The following is a 22376-nucleotide window of genomic DNA, read 5'->3' as shown; positions in this document are numbered from 1 at the left end:
AAAACTCACAGAAGAAAATATAGGCAAAAATCTCATGAACTTAACCATGAGCAATTTTTTTTCCTGGACACATCTCCTTGGACAAGGGAAACAAAATAAAAATGAACAAGTAGGACTACATCAAACTAAAAAGCTTCTGTACAGCAAAGAACACCATAACCAGCAGAACAAAAAGCTATCCTACTGTATGGGAGAATATATGAATGACTAATATGATAAGGGTTTAACATCCAAATATATAATCATATGCCTCAAAACACAGAAAACAAATAAACTGATTAAAAAATGAGCAGAGGACCTGAACAAACACTTCTCTAAGGAAGAAATACAAATGGCAACAGGCACATGAAAATATATATCCAACATCACTAAACATCAGGGAAATGCAAATCATAACCACAATGAGATATCCCCTCACACCAGTCAGAACGACCACTATCCAAAAGACAAGAAATAATAAATTTTGGAGGTGATATGCAGAAATAGGAACCCTCCTACACTGTTGGTGGGAATGTATATTCACACAACTGGTGTGGAAAGCAGTATGGAGGTTGCTCAAAAACCTAAAACTAGAAATAGAAATACTATTGATCCAGCACTTCCACTTCTGGGAATTTACCCAAAGAAAACAAAATCTCTGATTCAAAAAGACATATACACCCTATGTTTATTGTCATGTTTTTTACAATAGCCAAGATACAGAAACAACCTAAGTGTCCATCAATAAATGTGTGCATAAAAATGTGGTAGTTATATACAATGGAATAGTATTCAGCCATAAAGAGAAAAGAAATCCTGCCATTTGCAACAATATTGATAGATGTAGAGGGTATTATGCTCAATGAAATAAGCCACACAGATAAAGATAAATACCATATCACTTCACTTAAATGTGGAATATAAAAACAAAGCAAACCAGAATGAAAAAAACAGCAATAGACTAACAAACACTGAGAAGTAACTATAACTATGGGATACTAAGGGGAAGGTGTTAGAGTGAGTGGGTGGCATGGTAAAGGGGCATAATAATTCACAGTCACAATATAAGTTGGTCACAGGAATGGTATTACAGCGTAGAGAATATACTCACTGAATCTGTAACATCTTCCTATGTTGATACATATTAACATAGGAAGTTAACTCTAATCAAAACCCTATTCTCCCCGTACATCTTATCAAACATCTAACCCTAACCCTAGCCCTGGCTCTTGAACCAGACCCCTACCATCACCATCAAAGTCACCCATGCCTCACTGTAACACTGTAGCTCAATTCGGCGGTTGCCCTGACATCAGACCCGGATCCTAAATGTAACCATAACCCTATCCTACCCATACACCTTGCCAAACACCTAACCTTAAACCTAGCCCTGGCACTTGGAAACTAACCCTTCATGCTCAACATCGACATCACCCACAACTCACCATAAACCTGTAGTTCAATCTCGCCCTCACCCTCACATCAGAGCCATATCCTCCCTTTAAAAATAACACTATGCTGCCCATACACATTACTGAACACTTAACTCTAACCCTAGGCATGGCCCCTGGACCTGACCCCTCACAATCAGTTTCAATGTCACCCCCACTAAATCGTATACCTTAAACACAATTTCAGACATGTCACATAACAGCCGGACAATAAATCTAACCAAAACCCTATCCAACACGTAAACCTTCCCAAACCCCTAACCCTAACCCCAGATCTGGCTTTTGGACCAGAACCCTGTCATCATCATCAATGTCACCTATGCCTCAATGTAACACTACAGCTCAATCTTGATGTCGGCCTTACATCAGACTTGTATCCTAAATGTAAACATAACCGTATCCTGCCCGTACACTTTACCAAACACCTAATCCTAACACTAGCCTGGCCCTTGTACCTGACTCTGATTGTTCAACATCGACTCACTGTAAACTTGTAGCTCAAGCTGGCTCTCACCTTCATATCAGAGCCAGATCCTCACTGTAACCGTAACACTATCCTGGACATACACATTACCAAAGACTTAAACCTAACACCAGACATGGACCCTGGAACTGAACCCTCACCAACAGTTCCAATGTCACCCACAACGAATCTTAAACCTGAAACGAATTTTGCACTCTCACCCTCATATCACAGCTAGAACTTAACTCTAAGCAAAACCCTAACCACCCCCGTGCACCTTCCCAAACACCTAACCCTAACCCTAGCCTTGGCTCTTGGACCAGACCCCTACCATCACCATCAAGGTCACCCATGCTGCAATGTAACACAGTAGCTAAAACCTGCTGTCGCCCTCACATCAGAGATGGATCCTAAATGTAACCATAATCCTAACCTGCTCGTAAACCTTACAGAACATCTAACCCTAACCCCAGCCCTGGCCCTTGGACCTGACCACAAACGGTCAACGTCAACATCACCCACAATTCACTGTAAACTTGTAGCTCAATCTCACCTTCACCCTCACATCAGAGACAGATCTTCACTCTAACCATAACCCTATCCTGCCCGTACACATTACTGAACACTTAACCCTAACCCTAGCTATGGACCTTGGACCTTACCCCTCACAATCAGTTTCAATGTCACCCCAGCCAAATTGTAAAACTGAAAAGCAATCTCACACTCACTCTCACATCAAAACCAGAAGCTAAATATAAGTGAAAACCTATCCCCCGTGAACACCTTCCCAAACACCTAACCCTAACCCTAGACCTAGGTCTTGGACCAGACCTCTACCATCACTATCGACAACACCCATGCCTCAGTGTAACACTTTAGCTCAATCTCACTGTCACCCACACATCAGAGCCAGATCCTGAATTTAACCATAACCCTAAGCTGCCGGTACATCTTACCAAACAACTAACCTTATCCCTAGCCCTGGCCCTTGGACCAGACACCTCACGGTCAGCATTGACATCACCCACAACTCACCATAAATGTGTAGGTCAATCTCACCCTCACACACACTTAAGAAAAAGAACCTCACTTTAACCGTGAGCCTATCCTGCCGGTACACATTACCGAACATTTAACCCTAACCCTACCCCAGCCCCTGGAACTGACCCCTCACCATCAGTTTCAATGTCACCCCCAATGAATTCTAAACCTGAGAAACAAACTTGCACTCACACTCACAACACAGCCGGACCTTAACTTTAAGCAAAAACCTATCCCCCACGAGTACCTACCCTAACACCTAACCCTAACCTTGCTCTAGGTCTTGGACCAGACACCTACCATCACCATCGATGCCACCCATTCCTCAGTGTAACAGTGTAGCTCAATCTTGCTGTTGCCCACACATCAGAGCCGGATCCTGAATGTAACTATAACCCTAACTTCCCCATATACCTTAGTGAACACCTAACCCAATCCCTGCACCTGGCTCTTGGAACTGACCCCTAACAGTCCACATCGACATCACCCACAACTCACCATAAACCTGTCCCTCAATTTCACCGTCACCCCCACATCAGAGCCAGATTCTCCCATTAATCACAATCTTATCATGCTCGTATACATTACCAAACACTTAACCCTAAACCAAGCCCTGGCCCTGGACCTGACCCCTCACAATCAGTTTCAATGTCACCACCGCCAAATCATAAACCTGAAAAACAATTTTGGACTCACCCTCACATCACAGCTGGACCCTATCTCTGAACAAAACACTTTCCCACATGTACATATTCTTGAACCCCTAACCCTAACCCTAGCCCTGGCTCTTAGACCAGACACGTACCATCACCATCGACATCATCCATGCCTCACTGTAATACTGTAGCTCAATATCACTGTTGCTCCCACATCAGAACCGAATCCTAAATGTAACCATAACCCTATCCTGCCTGTATACCTTATGAACACCTAACCCTAAACCTAGCCTGGCCCTTGGACCTGGCCCTGCATGGTCAACATCGACATCACCCACAACTCACCATAAATCTGTAGCTCAAGGTGGCCCTCACCTTCACATCAGAGTCAGATCCTCCCTTTAACCATAACCCTATTCTGCCCATACACATTAACGAACACTTAAACCTAACCCTAGCCCTGGCCCTGGCCCTGAACCCTCACCATCAGTTTCAATGTCACCCACTACAAATCATAAACCTGTAACAAAATCTTGCACTCACCCTCACATCACTGCCTGATCCTAACTCTATGCAAAACCCTAACAACCCTGTGCACCTTCCCAAACCCCTAACCCTAACCCTAGCCTTGTCTCTTAGACCAGTGCCCTACAATCACCATCAATGTCACCCATGCCACAGTGTAACACTGTAGCTCAATCTCACTGTCGCCCTCACATCAGAGCCAGAACTTAAATGTAACCATGATCCTATCCTGCTCATAAACATTACTGAACACCTAACCCTAAACTTAGCCCTGGCCCGTGGGCCTGACACATCATGGTCAACATCGACATCACCCACAACACACCATAAGCCTGTAACTCAATCTCACCGTCACCTTCACATCAGAGACTGACCCTCACTGTAACCATAAACCTATCCTGCAGTATGCATTACTGAACACTTAACCCGAACCCTAGCTATGGCCCCTGGACCTGACCCCTAACCATCAGTTTCAATGTCACCCCTGCCAAATCATAAACCTGAAAAACAATCTTGCACTCACCCTCACATCAGAGCAAGATCGTCACTGTAATGGTAACCCTATCAAGCATGTACACATTACTGAACACTTAACACTAACCATAGACCTGGCCCCTGTATACCTGAACCCTCACCATCACTTTCAATGTCACCCCCGCCAAATTGTAAACCTGAAACACAATTTCTGACTCACACTCACATCAAAGCCAGACCCTAACTCTAACTGAAACCCTATCCTACACATACACATTCCTGAATCCCTAACCCTAATCCTAGCCCTGGCTCTTGGACCAGACCCCTACCACCAATATCGACGTCACCCATGCCTCACAGTAACACTGTGGCCCAATCTCGCTGTTGTCATCATATCAGAGCCAGATCGTAAATGTAACCATAACCCCCATAAACCTATTCTGCCCATACACCTTACCGTACACCTAATCCTAAACCTAGCCCTGGCCTTTGGATCTGAACCCTCACAGTCAACATCAGTGTCACCCACAACTCAGCATAAACTTATAGTTTAAGATGGCCCTCACCTTCACATCAGATCCAGATCCTAACTGTAATCGTAACACTATCCAGCCCATAGACACTACTGAAAACTTAACCCTAACCCTAGCCCGGACCACAGGACTGACCCCTCACGATCACTTTCAAAGTCACTGCTGCCAAATCGTAAAGCTGAAACACAATTTCAGACTATCCCTTACATCACTGCAGGACCCTAACTCTAACCAAAACCCTACCCCAAACAGACACCTTCGTGAGTCCCTAACCATAACCATAGCCCTGGCTCTTGGAACAGACCCCTACCAGCACCATTGATGTCATCCATGCCTCACTGTAATACTGTAGCTCAATCTCACTGTTTGCCCCCACATCAGAGCTGAATCCTAAATGTAACCATACCCTATCCTGCCCGTACACATTATAAACACCTAACCCTAAACCTTGCCTGGCTCTTGGACCTGACTCCACATGGTCAACATCGACATCACCCACAACTCACTGTAAATTTGTAGCTCAATCTTGCCCTCACCCTCACATCAGAGCCAAATCTTCACTGTAACCATAACCCTATCCTACCCGTACACATTACCAAACCCTTAACCCTAACCCTAGTTGCATCCCCTGGACCTGACCCCTCACCATCAGTTTCAGTGTTACCCAAGCCAAATCACAAACCTGAAACAGAATCTCGCACTCACCCTCACATCACAGCTGGACACTAACTTTATCCAAAACCTTATCCCTCCCGTACAGCTTCCTGAACACCTAACCTTAACCCTAGCCCTTGCTCTTGGGCCAGAATCGTACCATCACCATTGATGTCACCCATGCCTCACTGTATCACTATAGCTCAATCCCACTGTTGCCATGAAATCAGACCCAGATCCTAATGTAACCATAAACCTATCAAGCCCATACACCATAATGAACACCTAACCCTATCCCTAGCCTTGGCCCTTGGACCTGACCCCTCATGGTCAACATCGACATCACGCACAACTCACCATAAACCTGTAGCTCAATCTCACCCTCATCCTCACATCAGAACCAGATCCTCACTGTAACCATAACCTTATCCTACCTGAACACATTACTGAACTTTTAACCCTAACCCTAGTCCTGGCCCCTGGACCAGACCCCTCACCATCAGTTTCAGTGTCACCCAAACCAAATCATAAACCTGAAACAGAATCTCACACACACCCTCACATCACAGTCATACACTAACTTTTTCCAAAACCCTATGACCCCCTACACCTTCCTGAACACCTAAATCTAATGCTAGCTATGGCCAGTGGGCCTGACCTGTCATGGTCAACATCGATATTACCCACAACACACCGTAAACCTGTACTCAATCTCGCCCTCACCCTCACATCAGAGCTAGATCCTAACTGTAACCATAACCCTATCCAGCCCATACACATTACCAAACACTTAAACCTAACCCTAGCCATAGCCTCTGGACCTGAGCCTTCACCATCAGTTTCAATGTCACCACACAAATTTGTAAACTTGAAACAGAATCTCGCCTTCACCCTCGCATCACAGTTGGACCCTAAATCTATCAGAAACCCTATCCACCCCATATACCTTCCCGAACACCTAACCCTAACCCTAGCCATGGCCCTTGGACCAGAACCCAACCATCATCATCAACATCACCCATGCTTCACTGTAACATTGTATCTCAATCTCGCGATTACCCTGTCATCAGACCATGATCCTAAATGTAACCATAACCCTATCCTGCCCATACACCTTACCAAACACATAACCCTAACCCTAGCTATGGTCCGTGGGCCTGACCCATCAAACTCAACATCAATATTACCCACAGCACACCATAAACCCGTAGCTCAATCTCGCCCTCACCCTCACATCAGAGCCAGATCCTAACTGTAACCATAACCCTATCCAGCCCATACATATTACCGAACACTTAAGCCTAACCCTGGCCCAGGCCCCTGGACATGACCCTCAGCATCAGTTTCAATGTCACCCCCCCTGAATCATAAACCTGAAAAACAATTTCACTCTCACCCTCACATTACAGCAGGACCCTAACTCTTAGTGAAACCCTATCCTCCGCGTACACCTTCCCAAACACCTATCCCTAACCCTAGCCCTAGGTCTTGGACCAGATCCCTACCATCAACATTGATGTTACCCATGCCTCAGTGTAACACTGTAGCTCAATATTGCTGTCGCAAACACATCAGAGCTGGATCCTAATTGTAACCATAACCCTATCCAGCCCGTACACCTTACGAACACCTAACCCTAACCATAGTCCTGGCCCTTGGACCTGACCCCTCACGGTCTACATCTACATCACCCACAAATCATCATAAACCTGTAGCTCAAGCTGGCCCTCACTTTCACATCAGAGCTAGATCAACCCTGTAACCTAACCATATCCTGCCTGTACACATTACTGAACACTTAAACCTAACCCTAGCCCTGTCAGTGGACCTGTACCCTCACCATCAGTTTCAATGTCACCCCTGACGAATCATAAACCTGAAACAAAATCTTGCACTCACCCTCACATCACAGCCAGAACCTAACTCTAAGCAAAACCCTAAACCCACGTGCATCTTCCTGAACGCCTAACCCTAACCCTAGCCTTGGCTCTTGACCAGACCCCTAACATCACCATCGATGTCACCCATGCTGCAGTGTAGCACTATCGCTCAATCTCACTGTCACCCTCATATCCGAGCCAGATCCTAAATGTAACCATAACCCCATCCTTCTCGTAAACCTTACTGAACACCTAACCCTGACCCTAGCCCTGATCCTTGGACCTAACCTCTCATGGTCAACATCAACATCACCCACAATTCACCATAAACCTGTAGCTCAAACTCACCCTCACCCTCACATCCAAGCCAGAACCTCATTGTAACCGTAACTCTATCATGCCTGTACACATTACTGAACACTTAACTCTAAACCTAGCTATGGCCCTAGGACCTGAACTGTCACCATCACTTTCAATGTCACCCCTGCCAAATAGTAAACCTGAAAACCAATCTCGCACTCATGTTCATATCACAGCCAGACTCTAACTCTAACTGAAATCCTTTCCCCCGCATACACCTTCCCAAACACCTAAACCTAACCCTAGCCCTAGGTCTTGGACCAGACCCCTACCATCCACCATCGACATCACCCATGCCTCAGTGTAACACTGTAGCTCAATCTTGCTGTCGCCCACACATCAGAGCCGGATCCTAAATGTAACCATAACCCTAACCTGCCCGTACACCTTACCGAACACCTAACCCTATCCCTAGACCTGGCCCTTGGAATCTGACCCCTCAAGGTCAACATCGACATTACCCACATGGCAATTCAAACTGTTGATTTACCAAGACCAATCACAATGCCAGAAATACCGTGTGAGCTTGGAAAGCATGCCACTCAAACAATTCCTTTAGTTAATCTTACACATGAAACCATAGAATTGCGAAACAAACACTAATCCTGGAAATTTCATCCTGGATGTTAACAGATCACCACTGACCTTTCCTCCTTCCTCCACCAAAGAGGTTTTTGTACACTTTTTTCCTTCTGCTCTTGGAAGAACTGGTCATCAAGCTTCTGTGATCTTCCACTGTGCTCAGTTTAAAGAATGGAAATTCTGCCTGTCTGGATTATTCCCCCAGACTCTAGATATAGAAAGAGTAACCACATACCTCCATCTCCGTACATCTATTGTTATAGCTTTCCAAAACCCTACCCAGGAAGATGACTTGGTCAATATAATACTAACAAGAGCTGGGGTTTGTGTCAGCTGAGCATGAGGAATACACTCTTGTTCCATTTGTAAGCTCTGCTACCAACAAGGAATATGAACCACGAGACCAAAGGGATAAGCAATCATCATATAAAATTGCACAGAAGGAAAGCTTACTCCACACAGCTTTATGAAGAATCTTGAATTCAAGCCTTCTTCGTAGTACTTGGACACAATATTTTTTTTAAAAAAACCACTACAACAGCATTCAGAACATCATCATACTGTCCAATAATTAATTACCAGGGTTTGATTGTTAGAGATCACCTTTTCTAGCACCTGAAAAATATTAAACACTGTTTGAAAAGTGAGATGATTGCATAAGATGGAAAGGTAGTTTTGTTCTCATAGAGAGATTTCAGCATTTGACAGGCTCAGGGCTTATATATTTCCTGGTTCAAAGAGGTATGGCTTACTTTGGCCCATACCCAGATGACTTATCTTCTTCTGGAGCCTCTGAAACATTTTAAGTATGGTCAAAGACCTCAGAGAAGGTAAATATTGAAAATCCCTCAGTGAGACTAAGAGGAAGAGAAGAGAAAAAATGCAAAGCATGTCTACAGTTTATAACAAGGAAAGGGAGAGACAGGGCAGGTGTAATCATATTCACTAAAATTGAGAATAAATGTAAAGTTGGTAAAAGTTGTAAAGTTAAAAAAAAAGGAAGGGGTGAGAATGGGTAACTGTTGAACCACTGTATTGTACATTTAAAACCAACATAAGACTGTATATCAATGATAACTTCAATATTAAAAATGATCTTGAAAATAAAAAATTCCCAAGTCCTGTCAATACTAATTACTGTTTTGATTGGATAGTGACACATTTTTAGAGGAGAAATTTCCACTTCAAAACACTAATATGACCAGAATTTTTCAGGCTTTTCTATATTATGTATTATATCATTTGCATAATTTGAAAGCAACTATAAATATAACCCTGGGTACTTTCATGAATTGTAAAACCCTTGTTATGTTCCTTTAAGATTAAAAAAATTCATACACTTCAATAAATATTCATATGAATTGCTCCAAATGGTTCTCATTTCATTTTTATGGACTTGCTCATATATCATATATGTCTCTTCTACTGATATCTACAACATCATCCCATATACAACTGAGAGAATACCTTCAAATAAGAAGAATTAAATTACAAAAGGGATATATTTAATAAGACTATACTAGTTATTAGCAAATTATTCAGTAAAACTTGTTCTTCACATAAGAATTACATTTAAGCTCTGCAATATAATTTCCATCAGAAAAACATAATGATCTTAATGAGCCAAATCTAAAAGGGTTCTTTTCTCCTCATTTGAGCAGGTTAATTTTTTATGCAATTAATTAATTATTAAAGAATAAAACCTTCTCTTATTACTACCCACTTATAAAAAGGAGTGTCACTTTATCCCTTTGTCTTTTAGATATGCTTTATTGAAAAAACCACTTGCAAAACTTTGGGATTTTTCTGGTCCTGAACAAATTTTTTAAAAATTGGTTAATTTTTTAATTCATGAAAAAGAAATATAAATGCATTAGGAAACAGGAACTTTCAATCTTCTATAATTTTTATAGTTCCATATATTAGATCATATATATATTCTTAGGTAATATCTGAATATGAAATAAATATTTTATAAAGTGATATATAACAATTTTATTTAAAAGAAATTTTCTCCTTGACTTATGCATGGGATAGCCAGATTTAACAACCAGACAACTGCACCTCTTACACTATCCAGGACTTTTGAACTATGAGAAGATAGGATCTGGGTTGTTTGCCATGGGGAGGAAGTGAATGTGTTCAATATGTGAGAAAGTGAACCAAATAGTGTTTTGTGAGAAAAATGAGCTGTGGCAGACATTAGCAAATTTGAGGTTATTCAAACTGTTTGTCAATATCCTGTTCTCCTTGACTTCTGGATAGAGTAGCCATATTTAGCAAACAGTTAAATTTGAATTTCAGATAAAGAAAGGATACATATTTTTGTGCATTTCCCATTTTCATAGTAAAATGTTTTTCTGTGTGAAATTCAAATTTAATGGGGCATCCTGTATTTCATTCAGCAAGACTATTGTGACACATGCAGACCTCACTCCCACATTCATTGTAGTTAGGAAAAGCTACTTGACTAGTTTCACTAACGTGTTTTGAAGAAAGACAACACATGTCACCTCTAGCTAAAAGTATTTAATTTTTAGTATGCAACTCTCTTCTCATTTCCTAGCTATGGCATCCAAATAGACTTCAATTTGAAATGTTGAAACAAGACAGAAGCATCCTTGTATTCCTTACACATTGGTCTATAAATGAGGAAGAAATCAACTTCTGCTGCTTATACAACTGATATCCAATTATGACTAACTTACCCAGATTTTACATTCTTGCTTTTTTTGTACTCCTTTCTTTTACCACAGGCTCCTATGTTTAATATTATCTTACCAAATCTCTCACTTCACTTGCTCTCTAACCACCCTGTACTCTCATGATACAACAAAGTTACAGAGACTGGTGGGGCAGAGGAATAGTCTCAAGAATATTGAGGAACAACTATGATAGCCTGGAGGAAAGTAGAGAATTAAAAGGAAATTTTTGTTCTAGTAAAGTTTGCATTTCCCAAGTCAAAAACATTCCACTTTTTTTTCCTCCTGTGTGAAAAGCAGCAGCAGTTCTAGAAATAATATATATTCTTTTCTAAGAAGATTAGGGGATGAAAAGATGGAGAAACTAAAAAGATCTCTCAATAGGGCAAACTCTCTTTATCCTGTTTATGTTGATAGGATGAAAATATTGACAAAATGACTCAAGACACATGTGTCTACATGTCATGCTGGAGTAAAAGCTGTATAGTCATATAGCACTAGGTTTTGGAGACAGGATTTCAAATGACTGTTGAGATGAGGAAACTTCTGAACAGGCAGAAAAATTATAAGAAATAAATCATATGGAGTAAACCAGAAAATTTTAAAAAATGTTTGGAAGAGAAATCATAGCAAACTCAAACAGAAGTTGACATTGATGAACTCTTTGTTGTTTAATTTGAAATTGGGTTGCATTACTATGGGTCCAGATCTCACAGTTTTAAATATTGGGAAGTTTCAAAGAGAAGCAACTCATTGTGAGCAATTACATGCAACAAAAGGAAATTACCTCAGGAACTGAGGGAATACAAGAGAAAGGAGTTGTATTGGCTTTTATTACACATCAGAAGTACACAGGGTCAAAATCAATCCCTGACTTAAAAATGGAAACTGAGATACGTATCAAATTTTGATCCTTCTTGTTTTATTAACATAAGGAGTATTTGCACAGTGCAGTTCAATTTTGTTTTGATGTGACACATATCTGCAATTTCAAAAAATCAAATTAATTAAATGTTTTGAGCTACTTACTATATGTGCTGTAAACCAAATTGACACAACTCATAAAAAACAAAAACCTGCTTATTTCCCATAATAATATAATTGACATTCATTTAATCACCATATGTAAATATTCACATAAGTTGATTGACATCTTTCACTGGAGTCAAAATTAGAGTCAGTTTTTTCATCACTCATTTAAAAATACTGAATCATACATCAATACAGCATCCCATAAAACCAATTTTGTTTTAACATTATCTGTCCAATAACACGTTTGTAACCTGTTAATGTAACACCTGTTATGAGATAAGAATATGTGCATACTCAGAATTTAGAGTATAATTCCAAAAGAATGGAAGTCAAACTCATTTATTCAAGCGTGTGTATGTGTGTGTGTGCACGTGTGTGTACACAAACATGCATGTCCTTTATTTATGGCATCTCACTCTTGTTTATTCCAGTTCAAAAAGTCCATTAAAAATACTTAGAGACAGAGGTAGGAGCCAAGATGGCAGCATAAGTAGAGCAGCGGAAATCTCCTCCCAAAACCACATATATCTATGAAAATATAACAAAGACAACTCTTCCTAGAATAAAGACCAGAGGACACAGGACAACATCCAGACCACATCCACACCTGCGAGAACCCAGTGCCTCGTAAAGGGGATAAGATACAAGCCCTGGCCCAGCAAGACCAGAGCACCCCTCCCACCACCTCCCGGTGGGAGAAGAATAGGTAGACAGGGAGGGAGATGGACCCAAGGACTGTTGAATATCCAGCCCCCGCCATCCCGACCAGAGCGCAGACACAGTGTGTGCACGGGGCCCTGGAAACTAGGGAAATAGGGCCGCAAGACCGGTGAACGGGTACTGGAGGCCTGGCACACGAGGACATAAGAAAAGCGAGCGGCCATTTTTTTTTTCTGTTTTGTTTTGGCGAGCGCTTTTTGGAAGTCTTAAAGGGATAGGGAGCCCAATATTAGGTGAGCAGATGCCTGAGGCTTGCACCAGAGAATAAAGAAAAACGAGCAGCCATTTTTTATTTACTTATTTATTTTTTTAATTAAAAAAATTTTTTTTTTTTTTGATGGTCACTGTTTTGTTTTGGTGGGTGCTTTTCGGAAGTCACAAAGGGGCAGGGTAGGACACTTAACCCAGAGGTAGGGAATCTGGGGATCTATGGGCACCCTAATCCCCTGGGCTGCAGGGAGCACGGAGGCCCCTTACGGAGATAAATAGCCTCCCTGCCACTCCCCCTCCAACGCGACTCCACCACTTTGGAGCAGCAGCCCGAGCCAGGCCACACCGACAGCAACAGCGGAGATAAACTCCATAGCAGCCAGGCAGGAAGCAGAAGCCCTGTCTGTGCACAGCTACCCAGCACAACCCACTAGAGGTCGCTATTTTCCCAGGTGAGGAAGGCCACAAACCAACAAGAAAGGAAGTTCTTCCAGCCATCACTCGTCCCAGCTCTGCAAACTTTTCCTATCACCATGAAAAGACTCAACTACAGGCAGACAAAGATCACAGAGTCAACACCTGAGAAGGAGACAGACCTAACCAGTCTTCCTGACAAAGAATTCAACATAAAAATCATAAACATGCTGACAGAGATGCAGAGAAATACGCAGGAGATATGGGATGAAGTCAGGAGGGAGATCACAGATGCAAGAAAAGAGACTACAGAAATGAAACAAACTCTGGAAGGGTTTATAAGCAGAATGGATAGGATGCAAGAGGCCATTGATGGAATTGAAACCAGAGAACAGGAACACAAAGAAGCTGACATAGAGAGAGATAAAAGGATCTACAGGAATGAAACAATATTAAGAGAACTATTTGACCATTACAAAAGGAACAATATCCGTATTATAAGGGTACCAGAAGAAGAAGATAGAGGAAAAGGGATGGAAAGCATCTTGGAAGAAATAATTGCAGAAAACTTCCCCAAACTGGGGGAGGAAATAATCGAACAGACCACGGAAATACACAGAATCCCAACAGAAAGGATCCAAGGAGGATAACACCAAGACACATAATAATTAAAATGGCAAAGATCAAGGACAAAGAAAGAGTTTTAAAGGCAGCTAGAGAGAAAAAGGTCACCTGTAAAGGAAAACTCATCAGGCTAACGTCAGACTTCTCAACAGAAACCCTACAGGCCAGAAGAGAATGGCATGATATATTTAATGCAATGAAACAGAAGAGCCTTGAACCAAGGATACTGTATCCAGCACGACTATCATTTAAATATGATGGTGGGATTAAACAATTCCCAGACAAACAAAAGCTGAGGGAATTTGCTTCCCACAAACCACCCCTACAGGGCATCTTACAGGGACTGCTCTAGATGGCAGCACTCCTACAAAAAGCACAGAAAAAAACACCCAACATATGAAGAATGGAGGAGGAGGAATAAGAATAGAAAGAAGAAAAGAATCTCCAGACAGTGTATATAACAGCTCAATAAGTGAGCTAAGTTAGGCAGTAAGGTACTAAAGAGGCTAACCTTGAACATTTGGTAACCACGAATTTAAAGCCGGCAATGGCAATAAGTACTTATCTTTCAATAGTCACCCTAAATGTTAATGGACTGAATGCAACAATCAAAAGACACAGAGTAGGAGGGGAGGCGGAGCCAACATGGCGGGTGAATAGGTCAGTGGGAATCTCCTCCCAAAAACATATATACTTTTGAAAATACAACAAACACAACTAGCCCTAAAAGAGAGACCAGAAGACGCAGGACAGTGGCCAGACTGCAGCTACACCAGAGAGAACCCAGCGACTGGTGAAAGGGGTAAGATACAAGCCCCGGCCTGGCGGGACCCGAGCGCCCCTCCCCCCAGCTCCCGGCGGGAGAAGAATAGGCAGAGCGGGAGGGAGACGGAGCCCAGGACTGCTGAACACCCAGCCCCAGCCATCCGGGCCAGAGCACAGACACAGTACGTGCCCAGGGGGCCCTGGATGCTAGGGAAACAGGGAGTAAGACCTCTGAGCAGGTGCCGAAGCTGATGCCCCTGTGACAAAGAAAAGTGGGGGCTTTTTGAAAGTCTTAAAGGGACAGGGACTTAACAGCTTGACGGAAACAACCCAGGTCACAGTACAGCAGCTGGAAATTACAGGGAAAACCGGGTGCACTAACACCCTGGACAACAGCTCTGAGACCCCTCACGGAGGTAAACAGTCAAGCAGCCCCCCCATCCTTTACCCCACCGGGCGCTGCGAAAGCAGAGAAGCAGCCTGAGACAAATTCCGCCCACAGAAAGGGAAATTTCTCCCTTCCGGCCAGGCAAGACACAAAGACCCACTCTACACGCAATTACCCAAGAAAAGCCACTAGGGGTCGCACTTGTCCCAGTAAAGAAAGGCCAGTAGCAAGTGAAAAGTTTGGCCCTCCCAGCTGACAGTCAATAGCACCTGTCAACATGAAAAGGCAAAAAAATATGATCCAGACAAGACTAACCCAGACAGCTTCGGCATCTGCTACATCTTCCCCTGAGAAGGAATCTGGGGAGATAGACTTAGCCAGTCTTCCTGAAAAAGAATTCAAAACAAAAGTCATAACCATGCTGATGGACTTGCAGAGAAATATGCAAGAACTAAGGAAGGAGAATTCAGAAATAAAACAAGCTCTGGAAGGACTTCAAAACAGAATGGACGAGATGCAAGAGACCATTAATGGACTAGAAAACAGAGAACAGGAACGCCGAGAAGCTGATGCAGAGAGAGATAAAAGGATCTCCAGGAATGAAAGAATTTTAAGAGAGCTGAGTGACCAATCGAAAAGGAACAATATAAGAATTATAGGTATTCCAGAAGAAGTAGGCAGAGAAAAGGGGATAGAAAATGTCTTTAAAGAAATAATTGCTGAAAATTTCCCCAAACTAGGGGAAGAAATGGCCTCTCAGACCACAGAGGTACACAGAACTCCCATGACAAGGGATCCAAGGAGGGCAACACCAAGACACATAATAATTAAAATGGCAAAGATCAAAGACAAGGACAAAGTATTACAAGCAGCCAGAGAGAAAAAAAAGGGTACCTACAAAGGAAAACCCATCAGGCTATCATCAGACTTCTCAACAGAAACCCTACAGGCCAGAAGAGAATGGCATGATATACTTAATGCAATGAAACAGAAGGGCCTTGAACCAAGACTACTGTATCCAGCAGGAATATCATTTAAATATGAAGGAGGGATTAAACAATTCCCAGACAAGCAAAAGTTGAGGGAATTAGCCTCCCACAAACCACCTCTACAGGGCATCCTACAGGGACTGCTCTAGATGGGAGCACTCCTAAAAACAGCACACAACAAAACACCCAACATATGAAGAAGGGAGGAGAAGGAATAAGAAGGGAGAGAAATAAAGAATCATCAGACTGTGTTTATAATAGCTCAACAAGCGAGTAAAGTTAGACAGTAAGATAGTAAAGAAACTAACCCTAAACCTTTGGTAACCACAAACTTAAAGCCTGCAATGGCAATAAATTCATACCTTTCAATAATCACCCTAAATGTAAATGGACTGAATGCACCAATCAAAAGACACAGAGGAATAGAATGGATGAAAAAGCAAGATCCATCCATATGCTGCTTACAAGAGACTCACCTCAAACCCAAAGACGCGCACAGACTTAAAGTCAAGGGATGGAAAAAGATATTTCAAACAAACAACAGAGAGAAGAAAGCAGGTGTTGCAATTCTGGTATCAGACAAAACAGACTTCAAAATAAAGAAAGTAACAAAAGACAAAGAAGGACATTACATAATGATAAAGGGCTCAGTCCATCAAGAGGATATAACCATTATAAATATATATGCACCCAATACAGGAGTACCAACATACCTGAAACAAATATTAATAGAACTAAAGGAGGAAATAGAATGCAATGCATTCATTCTAGGAGACTTCAACACACCACTCACTCCAAAGGACAGATCCACCAGACAGAAAATAAGTAAGGACACAGAGGCACTGAACAACACACTAGAACAGATGGACCTAATAGACATCTACAGAACTCTACATCAAAAAGCAACAGGATACACATCCTTCTCAAGTGCACATGGAACATTCTCCAGAATAGACCACATACTAGGACACAAAAAGAGCTTCAGTAAATTCCAAAAGATTGAAACCCTACTAAACAACTTTTCAGACCACAAAGGCATTAAACTGGAAATAAACTCTTCAAAGAAAGCAAAAAGGCTCACAAACACATGGAGGCTAAACAACACGCTCCTAAATAATCAATGGATCAATGACCAAATCAAAATGGAGATCCAGCAATATATAGAAACAAATGACAACAACAACACTAAGCCCCAACTTCTGTGGGACACAGCAAAAGCAGTCTTAAGAGGAAAGTATATAGCAATCCAAGCATATTTAAAAAAGGAAGAACAAGCCCAAATGAACGGTCTAATGTCACAACTATCGAAATTGGAAAAAGAAGAACAAATGAGGCCTAAGGTCAGCAGAAGGAGGGACATAATAAAGATCAGAGAAGAAATAAATAAAATTGAGAAGAATAAAACAATAGCAAAAATCAATGAAACCAAGAGCTGGTTCTTCGAGAAAATAAACAAAATAGATAAGCCTCTAGCCAGACTTATTAAGAGGAAAAGAGAGTCAACACAAATCAACAGTATCAGAAAAGAGAAAGGAAAAATCACGACGGACCCCACAGAAATACAAAGAATTATTAAAGACTACTATGAAAACCTATATGCTAACAAGCTGGGAAACCTAGGAGAAATGGACAACTTCCTAGAAAAATACAACCATCCAAGACTGACCCAGAAAGAAACAGAAAATCTAAACAGACCAATTACCAGCAACGAAATTGAAGCGGTAATCAAAAAACTACCAAAGAACAAAACCCCCGGGCCAGATGGATTTACCTCGGAATTTTATCAGAAATACAGGGAAGACATAATAAACATTCTCCTTAAAGTTTTCCAAGAAATAGAAGAGGAGGGGATACTCCCAAACTCATTCTATGAAGCTAACATCACCCTAATACCAAAACCAGGCAAAGACACCACCAAAAAAGAAAACTACAGAACAATATCCCTGATGAACGTAGACGCAAAACTACAAAACAAAATTTTAGCAAACCGAATTCAAAAATACATCAAAACCATCGTACACCATGACCAAGTGGGATTCATCACAGGGATGCAAGGATGGCACAACATTCGAAAGTCCATCAATATCATCCACCACATCAACAAAAAGAAAGACAAAACCACATGATCATCTCCATAGATGCTGAAAAAGCATTTGACAAAGTTCAACATCCATTCATGATAAAAACTCTCAGCAAAATGGGAATAGAGTGCAAGTACCTCAACATAATAAAGGCCATCTATGAAAAACTCACAGCCAACTTTATATTGAATAGCGAGAAGCTGAAAGCATGTCCGCTGAGATCGGGAAATAGACAGGGATGCCCACTCTCCCCACTGTTATTTAACATAGTACTGGAGGTCCTAGCCACGGCAATCAGACAAAACAAAAAAATACTAGGAATCCAGATTGGCAAAGAAGAAGTCAAACTGTCACTATTTGCAGATGACATGATACTGTACATAAAAAAACCTAAAGACTCCAACGCAAAACTACTAGAACTGATATCGGAATACAGCAAAATTGCAGGATACAAAATCAACACACAGAAATCTGTGGCTTTCCTATATACCAACAATGAACCAACAGAAAGAGAAATCAGGAAAACAACTCCATTCACAATTGCATCAAAAAAAATAAAATACCTAGGAATAAACCTAACCAAAGAAGTGAAAGACTTATATTCTGAAAACTACAAGTCACTCTTAAAAGAAATTAAAGGGGACACTAACAGATGGAAACGCATCCCATGCTCATGGCTAGGAAGAATTAATATCATCAAAATGGCCATCCTGCCCAAAGCAATATACAGATTTGATGCAATCCCTATGAAACTACAAGCAACATTCTTCAGTGAACTGGAACAAATAATTCAAAAATTCATATGGAACCACCAAAGACGCCGAATAGCCAAAGCAATCCTGAGGAAGAAGAATAAAGTAGGGGGGATATCACTCCCCAACTTCAAGCTCTATTAGAAAGCCATAGTAATCAAGACAATTTGGTACTGGCACAAGAACAGAGCCACAGACCAATGGAACAGACTAGAAAATCCAGACATTAACCCAGACAAATATGGTCAATTAATATTTGATAAAGGAGCCATGGACATACAATGGTGAAATGACAGTCTCTTCAACAGATGGTGCTGGCAAAACTGGACAGCTACATGTAGGAGAATGAAACTGGACCATTGTCTAACCCCATATACAAAAGTAAACTCAAAATGGATCAAAGACCTGAATGTAAGTCACGAAACCATTAAACTCTTGGAAGAAAACATAGGCACAAACCTCTTAGACATTAACATGAGTGACCTCTTCTTGAACATATCTCCCCGGGCAAGGAAAACAACAGCAAAAATGAACAAGTGGGACTATATTAAGCTGAAAAGCTTCTGTACAGCAAAAGACACCATCAATAGAACAAAAAGGAACCCTACAGTATGGGAGAATATATTTGAAAATGACACGTCCGATAAAGGCTTGACGTCCAGAATATATAAAGAGCTCACACACCTCAACAAACAAAAAACAAATAACCCAATTAAAAAATGGGCAGAGGAACTGAACAGACGGTTCTCCAAAAAAGAAATACAGATGGCCAACAGACACATGAAAAGATGCTCCACATCGCTAATTATCTGAGAAATGCAAATTAAAACTACAATGAGGTATCACCTCACACCAGTAAGGATGGCTGCCATCCAAAAGACAAACAACAACAAATGTTGGCGAGGCTGTGGAGAAAGGGGAACCCTCCTACACTGCTGGTGGGAATGTAAACTTGTTCAACCATTGTGGAAAGCAGTATGGAGGTACATCAAAATGATCAAAAAAGACTTACCATTTGACCCAAGAATTCCACTCCTAGGACTTTACCCTAAGAATGCAACAATCAAGTTTGAGAAAGACCAATGCCCCCCTATGTTTATCGCAGCACTATTTACAATAGCCAAGAATTGGAAGCAACCTAAATGTCCATCGATAGATGAATGGATAAAGAAGATGTGGTACATATACACAATGGAATACTACTCAGCCATAAGAAAAGGGCAAATCCAACCATTTGCAGCAACATGGATGGAGCTGGAGGGTATTATGCTCAGTGGAACAAGCCAAGCAGAGAAAGAGAAATACCAAATGATTTCACTCATCTGTGGAATATAAGAACAAAGGAAAAACTGAAGGAACGAAACAGCAACAGAATCACAGAACTCAAGAATGGACTAACAGGTACCAAAGGGAAAGGGACTGGGGAGGATGGGTGGGTAGGGAGGGATAAGGTGGGGCAGAAAAAGAGGGGTATTAACATTAGCATCCATAGCAGGGTGGGAGAAAGGGGAGGGCTGTACAACACAGAGAAGACAAGTAGTGATTCTACAACAGTTTGCTACGCTGATGGACAGTGACTGTAAAGGAGTATATAGGGGGGACCTGGTATAGGGGAGAGCCTAGTAAAGAAAGTATTCATCATGTAAGTGTAGATTAATGATTAAAAAAAAAAAAAAAAAAAAGCAGTTCCTATGTGGTGACCTCTAATGAGTTCTACACAATGATATAAAGGGCATATAAAAGTGTAGGCAAAGGGTCTCTTTGTGCTCTTTGTGTTTATACAGAGGATCAAAGCCTAATTTGGCTACCCCGAAAATGAACTAAGATACGATATGAAAAATAACTTCCAACATCAGCACTCTCGGGAAGACTCATGCCAGAAGATGATCATCAAAAAACCCCAACAAAATCCACGCACTGCTACATGTGTAGATGCACTCATCCCACCAGTTCCTGGACTTGCCATGGGAATGAATAATGAGATATCTAAGCTGGCCTGTGCATACAGTAAAACAACAAATTTGACTGGATCTGTACTGTTGGAACTCAACCAAGAATTAGGAGAAGTGCAAATTGTAGCGCTCCAAAATCTTACAACTACAGACTATTTACTGTTGAAAGAATATATGGGATGTGAACAGTCCCCAGGAATGGGTTGTTTTAATTTGTCTGATTTCTCTCAGACTGTTCAAGTTCAGTTGGACAATATCCACCATATCATAGATAAGTTCTCACAAATGCCTAAGGTGCCTAACTGCTTTTCTTGGTTTCACTGGAGATGGATGGTAATTACAGGTATGCTTTGGTTATGTAACTATACTGCTATTGTGTTAATGTGTATGCACAATTTAATTAGTAGTTTAAAACCTATACGTGCTGAAGTTACTCTACAAGAAGATATGTCAAAGAAATAATCAATCTTCCCATGTTTTCTTCCACCTGCTACTTCTATAGCTTTTCTTCTTCCTTCCTAATTACAACCCTTAAGTAGAATTCGTGCCTCATATCAAATTTACCAAGTATCATAAATCTTCCAAGTGGTAAAGATACCTCAAGACAAATGCTGGGCATAGAAGCCACAGGGCATTAATATGCAAAGAAGTAAAAAGTTAACCTTTTCAAACAATAAGGTTTCTCTCTCACTTACCAACTTTACATTTCACTGTATAGCTCCGGAAGATGACTGGTTAGCCAGAGCTGGGTAAGATTCCTCAAGGGAGGAACAACCTAAGACAGGCACAGTCACAGGGGGGCCATCACATGAGAAATTGGGGATCAACAGAGTTGAGGCTTAGAACCTCACACCCCCTGTTCTGAGAGAAATCTTCTGCATCCGTGGATGTTTTATTGCCCTTGTCTAGCTTGGATTAACACATAGTCTACAGGCACACACCTGATCATCTACATTTGCTCTCTTACAAGACTAAACTATGTTTTCTACCTTTATCTTGTATCTACCTACCACTTCAGCATTTTATTAAAAATAATAATAATAAAGAGAGAAATGTGGTATCCACATATAAATCAAGTATAAAAACCAAATGAGTATTCATATTTGAACTGTTTATAGTTCATAATGCATTAGCAAAACCGACAGTTTC

The sequence above is a fragment of the Manis pentadactyla genome, chromosome 11 (assembly GCF_030020395.1).
Source record: "Manis pentadactyla isolate mManPen7 chromosome 11, mManPen7.hap1, whole genome shotgun sequence".
Classification (NCBI taxonomy): Eukaryota; Metazoa; Chordata; class Mammalia; order Pholidota; family Manidae; genus Manis; species Manis pentadactyla.
Note: the sequence above shows the minus strand (reverse complement) of the source record.